Source organism: Amborella trichopoda, chromosome 5 (assembly GCF_054954075.1).
Source record: "Amborella trichopoda isolate Santa Cruz 75 chromosome 5, AtrichopodaSantaCruz75HAP2 v2.0, whole genome shotgun sequence".
NCBI classification, from domain to species: Eukaryota; Viridiplantae; Streptophyta; class Magnoliopsida; order Amborellales; family Amborellaceae; genus Amborella; species Amborella trichopoda.
The window spans coordinates 16777345-16785289 of NC_142340.1; positions in this window are offsets into that span (position 1 = coordinate 16777345).

A 7945-nucleotide genomic window follows, 5' to 3' on the forward strand; every position below is an offset into this window, starting at 1 on the left:
AATACCCATGAAATATTTCGGGGGTATTTCGATCATTTTATTTTTCACGAAATAGTTTTTTTGACATTTTTATTGGATTATAATATTTTTAAAGAACACACACCCAAATTTTAAAGTGATTTGGATTTATAAAAAAAAATTAAAATTAAAATACGAAATGAAATTGTGATCATTGGATCGGCCCAGATTCAATCTGGCCCTTTGGGCGTATATGTAGCTGTAGGCTAGTGGGCCCACATATATATGGGCAGTGATTTCATTCAACGATTGTATAGAAATATAATGCAACAATATCAAAAAACCATGTTAGGGCCATTTGTTTGATCCAAATTTTGAAATGCACACTCTTGTCATTCTAATGAACAATCAAAAATAAAAATTTGAAAATAAAACTTAGAAAGTATTTTTTTAGCCCAATTAACATAGGCTGTCCATTTTTTATAAGATGCTTAGATCTAAGTCGTAGAAAGACCTTTTTTTCCAATTTGTTTGGATGACTTTATTATCATTAGATGAACAATGTTAAAAAATAGAAAAATAATTTTGAGTTTGTAACAGCTATGATCTTAAAATTCATAAAATAAATGGCCTAGATTCGTTATTAGAATGGACTCATTTTGACCATATCTAGGGATTCAAATTGAACCTTTTTTTTGGAGGGGATTGGCTATTGAAATGAAAAGAGTGTGTGTACAAAATTTTGGGTCATACAAATACCACAAGATGGTTTTCTAGAAGTGTGGTTGCATTATACAAAATTTTGGGTCATACAAATACCACTAGCTCATATGAACATATGAGCCCAACGGCCCAGAATGAATCTGAGCCGATCTGACGGTCATGCCCTCAATTCGTGTTAGAATTTTAATTTTGTTTCTATGAACCCAAATAACTTAAAATTTTAGGCGTTAATTCTTCTCATCAAGGCGCACCTAATAGAAATATTTTAAAATAATTCACAAAAAATAAATAGACTAAAATACCCCCAAAATATTTCAAGGGTATTTTGGTCAATTTATTTCCTACAAATTATTTTTTTGATATTTTTATTATAATTTTCTATTTTTTAATAATACACGCCTAAAATTTCAAATTATTTGGATAGGTAGTACAAAATTTAAATTCAAATACAAAATAAGGTCGTGATCGTCAGATCGGCCCAGATTCAATTTGGGCCGTTGGGATTATATTAACACATATGCTCATATAAGCTAGTGGGCTAATTTCAAAATTTTCATCTATATATATATATATATAACCGAAAGCAAGACTAACAATGACACAACATCAATGAATGAAAAGTACCATAAGGGAATAAGGTTTTTAAATAAAACCTTAGAATTTATGCGCACAATCAATAAACAGAAAAAAATGACATATAATTCATTAATTCACAAAATTCAGCAAAACTTACACAACCAAATTTAAGAGTCTAAGGATTCTCTTCAGTACGGAATGAAAAGACACAAATATAGAAATCATCCATAAAAAAACGTAAAGAAACTTACATAGCTTGAAGAGGGAAGGACTCAGGGAACTTGACACACCACCAAATATACAGATGGTACCTTCAGAAAGGCAGACTCAAACTATTACACCGAAATACTTAGAAAGCAAATACTTAAACTATTACCAATAGACACTCCTAAGATTTTCGATGATCCTAAATGAGACTTCCCTCTCCTTATATAGAGGTTAGGGTCAAACTTGAAATATGTTCAAATAGATCTAAAGGTATCGGCAGACTCCAATCCTTTTTAAGTCTGCTAAAGTATTGTCAGTGGACTTCAATCCTTCTTAAGTCCGCTACAGTATTAATGTGACTCCTATAGTGAAAGTGACAGCTACAGTAGATTTTGTCGATCTTCTTTTTAGAAAATAGATTCTCTCTGGGACATGTGTCTTGGATGATGGGTGGAGTCAAGTCGTCCCTTATCTGAGTGACTTTTCGTCACATCAATTACTTTTATTATTAGCTCTTGGTGACGAAAAAGGCGAGGTGTATTCTGGATCGTATCCTTCCCCTCTGTCTCTGATGTCATCGTCATCTTCTTTTACTGAGGTTGTAGAAATTGACATATTGTCTTCATATTCTAGTAGTTGTAAGAACTGTATTTTAAGCTCTTCTTTTGATTTGCTAGGATTTCAATCCTGAAGTATTTTTAAGTAACATGTTAGTGATGGTGATCCTTGGTCATTAGGAATTTGTCGAGTTATAATTTGTTGATTTTGAGGAATACTTTTAAGTGTCATTGTATCAGGGCAGAGAAGAGATATGTCGTATTTATCACACCATTTTATAGATATTTGCCTTTGTAATTCTGGGATATAATCCACCTTTTTTCATCAGGATTTATTAGGTAGGACCATTTAGGATCCATGGTACTTCATATAATGCCATAAAATAAATATGAAAAGCCCTTTTTATGTTTTTTCTATTATAATCAGCAAATTTCTATTGAGATTGTTTAATCTCTTTGGGAAAGATATTGGAATTTGATCCCCCAATAAAAAACCAGCTTTTAAATCAGTTTGGAAAGTCTTTTAAAGTCTCTAAGCTAAAAAGTCTTTTAAAGCCTCTAAGCTAAATTGTAAAACCAACTATGAGTTGTGGAAGTGTTTTGATAGAAGAACATCATATCCCATGCTTTTATATAATCAAAGTAATTATAGGCTCGTATTTTATAGCTATTCTCTTGGAGATGCCTATGTTTCAATGGCTAAAAACCCCATACAGTATATTCAATATCTGAAATTTTGAAAATGCCAACTCAATTTTTTTTCTCTAACTATGGTTTATAAACACTGAGCCAGTTTCAGCCAATATAGCTTTATAGTATCTTCTATTTTTGTTTTCCGTATTAGGATGCATATGATCTTTTAAGTAAATTTCTGCTAACTCATTAGGTGTTTGAACCAAATCATCGTCCTCTATTATTATAAGGGGAATAATAGATGTCTCTAGATATGGGGTCTTTTGAGAAGACTATGAATAGGGACTTTGAGTCCTCAAGGGATTTGAAATATTTTAATTTGCTTTTGTGGTGTCCTTGCTAAGGATGATGTCGATGCCAATGGACTTACTAGAGCTTTATTTTGGCTCTGAGTAAGTGGTAATTGCTTCTACCTTTTGTCCCTTTAAAAATTCTCTAGTTAAAAAGTCTGGTAAAGAGTTTGATTCTCCCTTAATATGTTCAATATCAAAATAAAAACAGAGAAAATATCCTGCCACCAATTTGTTTTGATGCTAGGTTTTTAACATCCTTTTCTAATACCTCTTTAACGGTCTTACAATCAGTTCTAATGAGAAACTTTTTATTTAAGATACCACTTCCAAATTTAGTGATACCATCTCCTCGTCCACAAACTGAGTAGATGGAGAGCAGACCGGGAGTGAAGGAGGTGTAGGTGGGAGTAATAATCCTCTTGGTGGCATTGCTTCAGTCACGTGACATGGTTATTGGGAGGAAGTAAAGGGGGTTTGGTGTGTTGTGGGAGCATGCTCGACCTCAGGGGCCAACAACAACTCTTGGCACAGGGTTTCCATTATCTCATCTTTCGATTTCATATCAGCCTGCAATTGCCTTATCATGGCCTTAAGTTGCACTATCTCATGTTATGGGATTCCGGCACTTCATCAATCATCATGGCATTGACAGTGGTCATGATTGGAGGTTGCTTCCCTTGAAAGGTTGAGTTGCTCACTGTTGAGGATCTAAGGGATAGTTGAGGCCTTGGGGCTTATGGCAGCGAATTGTCTTCATTTAGGGTGGTACATGCCAAAGGAGTTTGATCACCAAATTCCTTTTGTTTGATGAAGTTTTCGCTTATTGACTCAACTGCTACTCCTATGGCATCATTGATGACGGTCATGGGGCTTCCCCTCAGGCCTACTTCCTTTGTTAAGGAACGAGTCTCCTCGTGATTGAATGAGAATGTGAAACTTTCAAAGGAAGGTGAGGTCACATCATCATCATTGAGAGAAAATATAGAGCGATCGAGGCAAGAGGAGAGCATGTGATGAGCCTCATAGGGAATCATGGCACCTTCGAGGTATGGAGAAGCCATTAGACTGAGGTCGCTGGTAAAGGGAGTGATTTCTTGGCTCATCCCTTCCATTGCTAGGGAGTGGCTTTCCTGGAATGAGAGTGGCTTGCCTCGAATGAGAGTGACAAACTCTCATTAGAGGAAGGGTAATTGGTTGAATGAGGGTATTGGAGGTGGCATCATCAGAATTTTCTGGAAATGTGGAGCTTTCAGAGCATTAGGATATTTTGCATGGCCCGCCTCAATAGGACCGGTCTCTTCACAGTTTGGAACCTACACTGTCGGGGGATCACTTTGCTCAAGTGAGATTGTGATGGCCTCTCTGGAGGGGGAAGGGGCAGAATTGGTCCAATCTGCATGCCCCATAAATTTCTTTGTATGTTGCACCTCGGCAAAACATTTGGATAACCTGGACCCTTGGGTCACTATAAGCTTAAGCCGAGATGGTATAGACTGAGCTGCTCGTGCCACGGCTAACTTGCGCCGGGTTGGTTTGAGTTTGGCCGCCTAAGCCATTGCAAGCGTATATATATTGAGTTTGGTTGGATTCTCAGCCATAGATTATGCATCAGCTCCCTTTTGGGCTCAATTTTCGTCCTTTTTGAGGTTTTGGGGCTTCCCCATAGTGTTGGGGCCTTTTGAATCATGATAGGTTTAGGCAAGATTTTCTGAGGCTCTTGATCCACCTGTAGCGTAGGTAGAGTAAATTTAAACTTCTTAACCATGAGTGACTCGACATAGTTGGCTTGTTTGGGCTACTGTTTTGGATTAGCGTATTTGCCCTCTTTTTGAGTTCAACCTCCACCTGTTTAAGGCTTGGGGGCTGCCCTCCAGTTAGCGCATGGGCTTTCTGACTTAACATTAGTCTGGGTGAAACTTCTTTGGACTCATGAGTTGTGATCGGCTTGGATTAGGTTGGTTTGGTCTCCTGCATCAAGATGTGCTTGGGTTGGGTTGGATTAAAAAAGGCCTTTGTGTTGGGCATCCCAACTCGTTGTTGGCATGGGTGGAGCTTCGTTGGGGGCATGGACCGCCACAGGTTCAAGTCAAGTTAGTTGGACTCCAAAACTTAAACAATCACTCACTCGGCTTGTTCGGGCTTGACGATTTGAACAACCACTTACTCTGATTGTTTAGGCTTGACAAGGTCAATGGTGTTAGATTGGATCCCTGCCCCCTTTGTGGGCCCAACTTTGCCCCCGGCCATTCTTCAAATATTGCGAATAATAGGCCTTATAATGCCCCAAGTGATTTCTTTTACTTGCACCATGTGGCTAGCCTCTCTAGTCATCAGTATTTACCGTGGCAAGGGGGAAGAAGGGATCTTGTTCCTCCAAGGTACTCACGTCTTTGATTTAAAGAGGAATACCATCTTTTGTGCTCTTCTCTATTCACCCTTGAATTAGGCCTTCAAGTTCTTAGTCACCTAAACCCATATGCGAGCTTGGCCATTGTTTCCCTTCTTGATCGCTTGATAGAACTGCATCCAAGCGAAGGCGAGCAATTCTTCTAACCCCTTGTTATGTGTGGGGTCAGGACGGGTGTTGAGCTTCACTTGAAGAAGGAGTGGATGAGGCTGGTTGACTCGTCTCGATGGGTGGTTTCTTCCTCGGGAGTCAGTGCTCAACATTGGGTGTGATTCAGTTAGGATGGTACTCTTGGGGAAGGTTTTATAATACCGTGATGAGAGGTTTAGGGGCTTGTGCCACGAGGTTAGGGACAGCCAACTCCATGGTTCAAATATGAAGGTGGTCGAGAACATGCTTGCCTTTGCCACATTGCCCCCATTAGGAGCTAACATAATTTCAGCAGCATGATGGCTATTTTTGACGTTCACGACGAACTCCATAGATGTCCCAATCCTCTTTCTTGGCATCCCTGTGCTTATACCATCGGTTAACAATTGGGAGAGTGGGTGCACCGGAGTGGGCCGGGCTTTGGATGTCCCCATTCTCAAGGCAGTTGTATGGGTATAAGTAGTATAGGTTTGGGGATTGGTGGGCTTGCGGCATCGGCATCACCCCTTGGAGCCCATGAGGGCAGCTTTTGAGCATTGTTTGAGTGCTTTGAGACCGGTGGGCGAGCCACCGACATGATGTGTGTGAGATGCATGAGTGCTGAGAGTGAGTGGAGTGGAATGTGTGTGAAGAGTGGCGATGACCTTAGGGTCACCGAAGTGAGGTGGGAGACCGATGGCTAAGTCGTCGGCACAATGAGGGTGAGAGATGGGGATGGCCTTAGGGCCACCCTAGGATGATGAAGACCGACGGCTAAACCACCGATGTGGTGCTGTGAAGGGGAAGGGATGGCCTTAGGGCTACCTTTCAAAGGTTAGCCGCCGGCCTTGCGTGTGAGAAGTGAGGGGGTGGCGTTAGGGCCACCCCTCGAGGGTGGACTACTAACTAGGCCGCTGGTCTTCAGTATGTGGGATGAGGGAGTAGGGCCATCCCTCGAAGGTGGATCGGCAGCTATGGGTGTGAGGGCTGAGGGAGTGGCCTTAGGGCCTCAAGGATTGACAAGCAGCTAGGCCGCCGGTCATGGGTATGTGGGGTGAGGGAGTGGCCTTAGGGCTACCCCTCAAGGCCACCGGGCTTGAGTGTGAGGGGTAAGGGGGTGGTCTTAGAGGCACCCTTCAGTAAGGGAGAGGGGATGGTGGCCTTGTGTGCATGAGGTGAGGGGGTAGGCCTAAGGCCACCCCTCAAAGGTGGGCCGACGGCTAAGACGCGAGTCTTAAAGGGTGAAGGCGAGGGAGTGACCTTAGGGCTGCCCCTCAACTTGGAAAGAGCGGAGACCCTAGTGCCGGTGGCCAAGCCATTGTGCACGATGAAGATGGGAGTGACAGGTTTGTTACGAACCCAATTCCCCTAAACTAAACCATCAAGAATGGGGATTATGAAATCCCCAACCCGCACATATGAGGAGCATGGACAAGACTGTTTACACTAAGATTTGTGCCAATCTATGAGCAAGATCAACTCAAACACCATGCGGAATGAGTTAAGGTTAGAGATAAGTAAAGAGAGTGGGGTTGCTCAAATTAAGGGTTTAGAAACATTGCAGATATATATAGAACCGGTCATTTTCCGAGTCCTGGCAGTGCCAACTCCAATTCATTATATTAGACATAAAAAACTTTCTAAAATTTAGCTAAATCTAAGGATGAAGAAATAACCAGAAAAAACTAAAACAGAAAGATAAAGGAAGAAATAAATAAAAATAAACGAAAAAAAAAAGAGCACATACCTGAGAAACCCGGAATTAGGGGCATGTGTCCAAATCACGAGTTAATTTACGCCTTTTGATGCCTTGCCTTTTTGAAGCATGGATCTAATGTTTTTGATATAGAAGAACTTGTTCCTAGAATTTGATCTTAAGTTTTGAGAGACTTAACCTAAAAACCCAAATTCGTTGCCTTTAAAAATAATTTCAAGTACATTTCTCTCCGAACCTTTGGCAACTAGGTACCATAGAAAGGTTTGGATGGCCCAAAAGTAATCATATGCACAGAAAAATTAATTATAAATGATATGCGACCCTACTTCTCAGCCGTTCGATCCAAATGAACGGCTAGAATTGTTTTGTCACAATGTCATGCTAAAACGCTATTTGATTTTTAATTTTTTTCTGCAAAACATTTTTTGGTGAAATTTGGGGCATCCCGTCCTCTTATTGGACACATCTAGCAAAAATATAAATCTTTGTGAAAATAAATGAACAAAATGCCCCAAAATTTTCAAGGGAATTCTAGTAAATTTTCATGAAGGGAAATTCTTTTTTTTTTGTCATGCACACCCCTGTCAGATGTATCCATGCCCCAAATTTCACTACAAAATGAATTATATAATAAAGACTAAAAATGAAATACTCTGAGCCATCAGATCAACATCTAATGCTCGAA